This window comes from Myotis davidii, unplaced genomic scaffold (genome assembly GCF_000327345.1).
Source record: "Myotis davidii unplaced genomic scaffold, ASM32734v1 scaffold268, whole genome shotgun sequence".
Taxonomy (NCBI): Eukaryota; Metazoa; Chordata; class Mammalia; order Chiroptera; family Vespertilionidae; genus Myotis; species Myotis davidii.
Window position 1 is genome coordinate 4,935,359 of NW_006383015.1, and position 10,296 is coordinate 4,945,654.

At 37.4% G+C, this 10,296-nt stretch overlaps 1 protein-coding gene across 1 annotated transcript in view; it reads left to right on the top strand.

The window, feature by feature from the left end:
• The window catches only part of ERBB4 (erb-b2 receptor tyrosine kinase 4), a 608,719-nt gene that overhangs the window by 345,267 nt on the left and 253,156 nt on the right, over nucleotides 1-10,296 (top strand). The gene's annotated exons all lie outside the window — the stretch shown is intronic.

The following is a 10,296-nucleotide window of genomic DNA, read 5'->3' on the forward strand; positions in this document are numbered from 1 at the left end:
ATATATATATATATATATATATATCCACAATATTTCTGTGACTAATCTAAACCATTTACGAGTAAATAGGCTCAGTTTTTTATCTTTTCTAAAGTGTCACTCATTTATAAATTCTGGAAAAATGTGGTAAAATTACTGTGTTATGTATGAGAACCACTTCCATATGACCTGATACTAACTGTTGATAATTTTACTCCACTGTTCTTACTGTAGGATTTATGAGATGGGGCGAAGTTGATTGAGAGTAGTAATGAGTTCAGGTGGTAGAGTATGAATCCTAGATTATGCATCATTTTGTTCTTTGTGTTTGATAAGGTGAAAAGTTACTTATGCTAGGAAATATTCTTCCCATGATTGATGCAATTAAACATACCATATTCTTTTTTAAGGGAGATGCTGCAGCAGGTGAACACAAAGGAACAGAACTGCTGGTCTTAGAATAGGGCACTTGAACTCAAGATTCTGAGGAGGTAGAGTTACTGGGAATATAACTATAGGCTGTCCCAAAAATGTCTACACACACTTTGAATAATTATAAAGGCCGTGTTTATTAAAATACATTTCATTTTCAAAATTGAGCTATCAGCTGTTATGGTGTGTATAGATTTTTGGGGATACCCTGTATTTGGGATAATGAATCGAAGTGGGGGGGCTGAAAGTATTGGAAATGAATAAGTAGGGAATTGGGAAACTGGAAAGTTGAATGGAGATGGAGAGAAGTGGGAAGATGTAACAAATATTTAGAATTTAATATTCATTCCTGAGCTTAATGATTAGCTGTATTTGACATAATTAAGAGAAGAAATGGTTAATAATTACTCCTGGGCTTCTAGCTTTTAAAATCGAATGGATATCGGTAATATTAACTGAGATTAGGCACAATAGGCGGGTACTAAGCTCATTATGAATTGATGTGTTGAATTTGTGGTGATTTTAACAAATCCAAGTGATGTTAAATGGGAATTTTAATATACAGATATGGAAGTCTTTCTATATGCAGATATGAGTTAAAAATGAGTAGGAAATACAGAGAGTCAAGTGTTGATGTATTTTGAGAAAATTGCATATGAAGAAAAGGAGTCAGATAGGGATATAGTTAGAGAGTAAATTATATCAAAAGAAAGACATTTGAAAGATGTATGAAATTTGAGTCTCATTTGGAAGATCTTTAGAGAGTGAAAGGTGGGAGATACTGGGGAGAAAAGAGGTCATCAATTGTGGTAGTCTCCTAAAAAACAAAAAAATCTATATTAGGAGCCAAAGGAAATATGCAAAGATTATATTTGGAGATTAAAAAAAAAAAACCCATCACCCAGTCATCAGGGGAGAATAAGTAGAGGATACAGACAGGTGTAGATAGATGAATTGACAAAGGCTGAGGGAGTTTCTTTTGAATGTTCTACATTCTCTCTGAAGTTGTAGATGAAGTTATTTTGCCAAAAGGAAGGAGGGTTTTGGTGTCTCTGCATGTGTTAAAGAGGTGATGGTCTTGAATATTAAATTTCAATAGAAATTGTGCTGATTTTCACATTTAAAATATTCTGTCACTAATTCATAAATCATCAATAATTCTCAATGTGTTACTTTACACATATTGAACTGAAGGTCAACATTTTATTTTTGCATGGAAAATGACAGGTTATGATTTGCTATCAGTGATTCTGGACTCATTAAATTAGAAGATCATTAAATATTTAATCAGTATCTAACAGCATCCTGTATGCATTATGAGAAATTAACAGATTTCAATACCTGTAATGATAATTGCAAGTGCTGATTTATAAGAATGATTCCAAATTACACCATTACTACAAACACCAACAATTGTGTAATTGTGCAGGAACAGAACATTAGTATATCAGGAACTCATACTGAAATATTTTTTCAATATGTTTTTTGGAAATACCCTTAAGTAAGGAATTATGATGAAGAATACCTCACAAATGAAATATCTTTGGCTTCTGATTGTATTGGTGTAACTAAATTTATCCTCAAGCAATGACTACTATCTTAGCAATTAGTGCTATACACCTCCTTTTTAAACCTAAAGCAAATAAAGATAGAATTTATCACCCTGACGGGTAAAGCTCACCAGCCATAATTTAGGTATTTTTTCCCTTTTTTTAAAGATTGTTTTCTTTAATATATTTTAACATAAAATTTGAAATTATAAAAGTAATACGTACTTAGTGTTTTAAACATAGATGCATGTGTTTATATGTTTGTTTTTCTTTCCACCCATATATCTGTATGCTAACATATTATACAATAATAAAGGATTTTGTTTATGGAAAAGATATGCAAACATATTCCACACATTATCAGCAACTTTCTTTACTCACTGAATAGTACATTCTGGGCAGCCTTCTGGATCACTATAACTTTTTTTTATAGTTGCATTTATTTTCTGTTGATGTACTACCAAATCCCCTATTGAGAGATTCCTTAATACTTTTAGATTATTTACTGAATGATCCTATACAAAACAAAGAGATTTTAAAATATTATCTCCTGGATGTCCAAAGCAATTCATACCATCAAATGTGGCCTAATATAAATAGTATAACTAACTTCAATAATAGAAAAATAATAGGCAAAAAACATGTTGAAAAATTAATATTATAGCTAGGATGAGAGTTGGGTTCATGTAGATGTCTTTTGTTTTATTTTGTTTTTTTACTGTAGTAGTAATAATTTCTTTTGCATGCAAATGAAATGGTTTCAAGCAAAGTGTAAAAGTTGTCTTGACATTTTGTTTGAAACTATTTATATTATTTCAATGTTTGAATTGACATAGATTCCATTTTTTTCTTTGTTTACGTTATCTGGTGGCTCTAGTTCTGTATTCAGAACATCTTCAGAATCCTAATGCCTTCTAAGCTATCACTTTACTAAAAAAAAATGTGTTTTTACCATAATTAGAAATGTGTTTTCATTAAGGATTGGACATTTATTTAAGTTTTTATGAGTTATATTGCTAACCATTTATTATTAAACTAGTGGCCCCATGCATGAAATTCATGCACATTAAAAGGGGATTAATTAGAGGAAATATTTTAATATTGCTATTTGTCCTTTCTCTATAATAGAAGTGTCAGAGATTAAAGAAAATTAGTAAAATGTATATAAAAATCTTTCTCCTGTCAGAGTCTGGGGTGCATGATGGGACCCACAGTCAAGTCCCCACCCACCCATGTGCACCTCAAAATCATGCAAGACCCAGACCCAGCCGACCCCCCTCCCCCATTGGGCTAGATCCAAACCGTATCGGTCCCACCCTTTTCAAGCCCCGCCAGGCAGGGGGTGAAAGCTCAGGTCCCCTGGCCTGGTGCCGGGTTGGGGGGCACGGCCTGAGGTCCCCCAGCCTGGACCAGGGCAGGGAGTGTGCCTTGAGGTCCCCCATCAAGCCCTGCTGGGTGAGGGACATGACCTGAGATCTCCTGTCAAGCCCCACCAGGCAGGAGGCATGGCCTGAGGTCCCCTGGCCCAGCACTGGGGCGGGAGGCACACCTTGAGGTCACCCATCAAGCCCTGCCAGGTGGGGGGCATGGCCTGTGGTTCCCCAGCCTGGTGCGAGGGTGAGGGGTGCGGCCTAAGGTCCCCTGTCAAGCCCCATGGGGCAGAGGGGGTCACAGCCTCAGGTCCCTGCTGATTGCTCATTAAGGCTCGTTATGGGAACTTGGCCTCCACTGTGGGTGCAACCATCTTGTGTTATGGAAACCCCCTGCCTCTGCTGTGGGCGCAGCCATCTTGTGTTATGGAAACCCCCACTTCCGCTGTGGGTGTTGCCATCTTTGTGGCAGAGTGACAGTCAATTTGCATATTCCCTCTTTATTATATAGGATTATGAGAGGCCTGGTGCATGAAATTCGTGCACTTAGGGGTAGGAGGGGATCCCTCAGCTCGGATTTTGAGAGGGTGCAGGCCAGGCCGAGGGACCCCACTGGTGCATGATTGGGGCCAGGAGGGACGTGGGAGGTTGGCCAGCTGGGGAGGGACTGCGGGAGGGCACCAGGGCTTGGCCAGCCTGTCTTGTTCAGTCCCGATCGGCCAGACCCCAGCAGCAAGCTAACCTACTGGTCGGAGTGTCTGCCCCCTGGTGGTCAGTGCACATCATAGTGAGTGGTTGAGTGACCTTAGCATATCATTAGCATATTACACTTTGATTGGTTGACGGGCCAACTGGATGACCAGAACTTAGCATATTAGGCTTTTATTATATAGGATTTTAAATGTGTTTTTGTGAGTTTATTCATAGTCAACCTCCCCTTAGTATATAAAGCAATCTATTCTATTACTTAAAGTGAGATGCAATGACCAAAAGTCCCGAGTTCTCTGTGGAATATTTTAAAAGAGATAGACAGAAACAGCCTCACCCTCTCTCTTTTTTATTTATTTTTTCCTTCAGTTACTTCCAACCTACTATGGAATCAGAAATTAGAAAAATTGGATATTCATGTTAGCCAAGTTAAATGCTAATTAAGAACTCTCGTTGTTGTTGTTAGCTTGTTTCTTTTTATTGGTCTGCTAGTGTAATCTTTCCTTGAGGTTCATAAGTTAGAAAAGCATCTTACTAATTTTGAATTTTATCACAATTTGAAAAAAGATAACGAGAATGCTGTCCATTACAACATATTTGAATTCCAAAATACAGAAACTACATCCCGGAGGAAGCTTTCCAAGCTTCTATTTACGGCACTTATAAAAGTATAGGGCACCCTCCCCTACCCTGAAAAAATAAAAGTGTTCAGTCAAGAATGATGTAGGTAAAGCCTAATGAAAGACCAGGAGCATGTGAAAATTAAGCAGAAATAATAGATGCATCAGGGTTATTAACTGTTATCTGGAAAGGAATGACCATTGGTTTCATGTTTTAGTTTTATAAATCTGATTATCTTGAGATAATTCATCTGACAGTTTAAATACAAGAAAAAAAGGAAAAGGTGGAAAATCTGGATATAGTTTTTATTTCAGCTAGGACCTTACATGGCTAAAAGTAAAATAAAGCCAGATATTAGTTGGCTTCTATAAACAATTTTCTGTTTTGTTCTTTTAATATAACAAAAGGCTAGAAGTAAGTAAATGCTGCCATTGGTTCCTGGATTACTAACATCTGTGCCAGAATTTTCTTATCTTTCTGTTTTGGTAGAAGAAGGCTACTGTAGCTGTAAGGACAGAGTGGAGGGACAAGCTCCATCAGCTGTACCTGTCCTTTCCCAGAATTCCTTTCTCCATCTTTTGCTTTCCTCTCATTGGTCAGAAATGTGTTCACACCAAGATGTAGAGAGACTGGGGAAGTTACTTACCTTTTTAAGAATTACTAAATTAGAAGGTGTTAGGGAGTAGGTGATTTGGAACGACTATTCCTTTAGTCAACCAGGGACTTGGACACAGTGTGGTGGGGTGAGAGATCAACTAAACTACAACAGGCAAACAAAATGATAACTGGTTTCAGGATTATGTACAGTGCTTTTATAAGAATATATTACTTTACCAATTAGCATGAAATCAGGAATAAGCAAATATTAAACATGTTCAGAGAAGTATTAAATAAATAACTCTTACCATCATAAATATCTTTCATTACAGATATTTAAAATTGTGCTTTTAAGTTTAAAAATAGATAGGAAGTTCAGAAACTGTTGATGTAAATATGTGCTTTTAAGGGTTTATTTAAGATAAACATTATGTAAATAATTATTGAAGAAAACTATTCATTTGGTTATTTATTTATGTAACAATTATTTAGTACTTCTTTTCATGAGACAATAACTTTGCCTTCAAAGAAATATAAAAATATCTGTGATGACTCCACCACTTTAAAGGACTTATATTTGTACTTTAAAAAATAGAAACACCATTATTTTACACTTTAGCACTGAATATGCAAATATAGTTATTTCTCTCTCTGAAGTTATTTGAAATTTAAACATAATTCATGAAAATAAAACACTTAAAATGACAACTTTATTCTAGAACTTTTAGTTGAGCTAAATTAACCTAGAAATCAGCAGATGCCATGAGATATGTTAGAGGTAAATTATATAGATTTGAAAAATTTTTGCCCTCAAAGGGATAGATTGTACCTAAATAAAAAGAGGAAAGGATTAATAAGAGGCAAGTATTTGAATATATGTTTATACATTTTGGGCTAGCTTTAATAGATGTACCATGTGGAAGAAAACAGAAAGATAAACATATTTACCAAAATAGGAGAGCTTAGAGAGGAGCAGGCAATACTTTTGGGGAAGAGAGGGAGTGTTAGAATTAAAGATTATTTAGAATTAATAAAGATGATATATACTAGTAAATATCTGAGTAGAGACATCAAGAAGGCACCTGAATATGAATTCAGAAGACAGGTCTGGACAGAAGCTACATATCTGCTTATCATTACATAAAGAGTTGGTTGATGTCATATCTAGAGAGAAAATGTAAATAGAGGAGATAAATGCAATGATCAAGTCCTGGCAACTCCTAGCTTTAAAGGTCAGGGAGATTAGGAGAGAGCTGCAGAAAGGACTGTAAAGGACTGACCAGATAGAGGAGAAACTTGCAGGGAGTGCTCTGATGGAACGTCTAAGGAAGACACTGTTTTGAGAAAGGGAAAGTAGTCACTCTTATGAAATCTTACTACCTGATTGGTTAAGCTTATGTCTAAGATGCCCATGCTGGGTGGCTCAAGTTGGTTGGAGCATCGTCCTGTGCACCAAAAGATTACAGGTTCCATTCCTGGTTAGGGCACATACCTGGGTTTCTGGTTTGATCCATGGCTGGAGGATGTAGACAACTAATAAATCTCTCTCTCTCTCTCTCTCTCTCTCTCTCAATCAATCAATCAAAGCATATCCTATGGTGAGGATTAAAAAACAAAATAGTATGTCCAAGAAACGACTGTTAATTTGACAGACAATAAGGAAACCACTGGTGACTTTGACAAGAGCTGATGTGGTGGAGAAACAGAAATTAAAAATGTCATAGGAGTTAATTCAAGAATCAAGAGAGTGGAAGTGGAGTGAGCAATTACAGACAACTATTAGAAGATAAATATAAAGGACATATTTTGCTATTTTCACAATTGTTCCAAATACCAAAATATCTCATCAAATAGAGTAATTGCTTTTTCTTAAACAAATTACTACCCAACATATCCCATTTGCTATTTGATTTATTTAGTGATAATTATTGAGAATCTTAGAGAATGTTATTAAGAGGTATAGAGCAATAAAAAGTTGGAAATAATGGTCACTAACCTCATAGTGTTTATAATTTACCTGGAAATAAAGAACTCACGAATAATAATTGCAAATAACTAAATCAACATTAATCTGAGAGTATATAAGAGAGACCCAGAGTGCTAGGGAGAGATATTCATGTAATATGATAGCAAAGCGTAATGAGTTGGGTCTCAGCGATGGCAATAAAATTGAGGCTGTTTATTAGCCTTTAGTAGTTTATATCTGGAATATAAGGCTGTTCCTATGAAAACTACTAAATCATAAAAAAATAAAATAAAAAGGGAAGCAGCCTTTTATAGAATAGATATGTTTATCTTTTTAAATTAAAGAACGTTCTTTATAAATTTTAGTATTTAATGCCAAACTTTACATTCTCCAAAAAGGGGCTGCCATGAGGGCTCAAAATGAACAGAAATCCATGTCGGTTTACTAAGGCATCTGGCCCCAGCATGTGCTACCTGAGGTGGCGAGCCGCTCCACATACAACAGTATGAACGGGATTTTGAATGTATTGAATATGTATCTTAGCAGTATGTTATGCTTGCAAATGATTGCTCTCAAAAGGTCAGTAAGAGGTAAGAAGAAAAACAGATTGAAGCAACAGAATGCACCTTAATGAGAGAAATCAAGCCACATACAATAACAGGGCATCCAGAAAACAAAAGGTAAAGCTGGGGATGGAAATAAAGAAAAAACAAAACAAAACAAAACAAAATCCTTGAACTATACTTTTTCTCTTTTGCTTTTTTAGCATTGGGGCTGGAGTAGGGGGGCTTGGGGGTAAATTCAAAGGGAATGACATTGTTATCTGTAGCTCTCTTTATTAAAAATGTGGTGCTACTAACAAAATAAGCACAGAAGTTTCAAAATTATAGGAGAAACAAGTGGACACAGACATTTAAAAGTAGATAAAACCTATAATGATATAGCCATATATCCTTCAATGCCTCTAATTTACATATTCAAAATAACTAAAAACCTCTCCCTTCAAAGTGTTGTCTTCTGATTCCCCTACTTCCATTGTTGCCCTTAAAAAAAAAAAAGAAAGAAAAGAAAAGAAAAGAAAAGAAAAGAAAAGAAAAGAAAAGAAAAGGCAGGCATTTTGACAGCAAGATGGGTTAATTTGGGAATAGTAGAAGAATAGCAATTTGGGACCAAAAAAAGTATGGCAAACCATAGGCAGGTCTGGAGAACAGAGGAGAAAGGTTTGCTTTTACAGGGGAAAAGAGGAACCTGGGAGATTTGGAAAAGTGAGGGTGGTAACGGCTTCTCATTGGCTGAGTGTGGCAGTTTCTCATTGGCTGGGCTATAAATCCCACCACAAGCCTGAGGCATCCAGATAAAGAGGCTCAAGTAGTGATTGGCAAAGGTGTTTTGCCTGGCAAGGAGAAATTGTTCTGCTGTGTAAGTCTTCCTGTTCGGGATTTGGATGGCAGTGTGTGAGAGCGCCATCTTCAGGGCTTCCCAACTCCAGTTTAAATGAGGTTTCCTTTATCTATACTAATAAAAGGGTAATATGCTAATTAGACCTGGAGACCTTCTGGACGTCCTTCCGGACAAAGTTATGGTGGCAGGGCCAAGGCAGAGCAGTTAGGGGTGATCAGGCAAGGAGGAGGGCAGTTGGCGATGAGCAGGCCGGCAGGGAGGGCCAGTTGGGGGCGAGCAGGCTGGTGGGGGGGCAGTTAGGGGTGATCAGGCCAGCAGCAGGGGCAGTTGGGGGTGAGCAGGCTGGCAGGCAGAGTGTTTAGGGGCAATCAGGCAGGCAGGCAGGTGAGCAGTTAGGAGTCAGCGTCCCAGATTGGAGAGGGTGCAGGCCGGGCTGAGGGACACTCCCCGCACTGTGCACAAATTACATGCACCAGGCCACTAGTTTGTTTATAACAGCGTGAATGAATTGCCTTATTAACCTTCCACTCACCCAGGCATCAGGAGGGGTTCAGCCATCTTTGATGACTCTTATATCTCCTCACCTTGAGTTTATACTTTTTAAAAAATCATTTCTGTTATTGTAATGCTTTTCTGCCTCATCCCCTATACTTTCCAAGTCATTGGCACTGATGAGGGCTATTAAAATAGTCAGCTAACTAGTCTTCTTAAAAAATATCTTTGGCCGAAACCGGTTTGGCTCAGTGGATAGAGCGTCGGCCTGCGGACTGAAAGGTCCCAGGTTCGATTCCGGTCAAGGGCATGTACCTGGGTTGTGGGCACATCCCCAGTGAGAGATGTGCAGGAGGCAACTGATCGATGTTTCTCTCTCATCGATGTTTCTGACTCTCTCTCTCTCTCTCCTTTCCTCTCTGTAAAAAATCAATAAAATATATAAAAAAAATATCTTTGTTCCCTGGCTTCTCTTTGCAACTTGCTACCAGAATAATATTTCTCATATAAGCTTATAATCATATTTATTTTAATGGAAGCAGTAGTCTTTGGAGCTAAAGCTGCCAAGATTCAAGTCTTGCCCATACACATAGAATGCTTGTGACCTTGGGCAAGATGTATGTAACCCACCACAGATTCACCATACATAATTAATTATGTTGGAAGAATTATTTGGCATCACATACATAAAACCCCTAGTAAAAGTAGCTTCATTCTTTAATCTTGCAAGAAATGTTCAGTGAGCCTGCCTGGATATCTAAAATCCTGGCATCTGCTCCCACAGTTGTACCTGCCTCTGAAACTCTTCTCCCATCACACTTCCTCCAAATCTTAAGAATTCTTAAAAGCTAGCCGCTCCTCAGTGACCACTTGGAGGTCCTCTCAGAAGGAAAGGAGGCTCGATCAACAGGGCAAAATAAGTAGAAAACTTATCTGAGTGAAAAGAATGATACTTCTAAAGGATGACATTTCCTTAACAATTTGGGGAAAGCATTTTATTTAAAAAATGTTTTTATTCTAAGGCGAGGATTGGGGTGTATAAAAAATATACTAAACTGAAATGGAATTTTTGGACTGGAACCCGGATTCTTTGTCTGCTGGAGTTAAAGAATGAATCCACAGAGAGTGGGTAGTATAGCAAACGTGGAGATTTATTGAAGAATAAGTAAAGACTTCCATC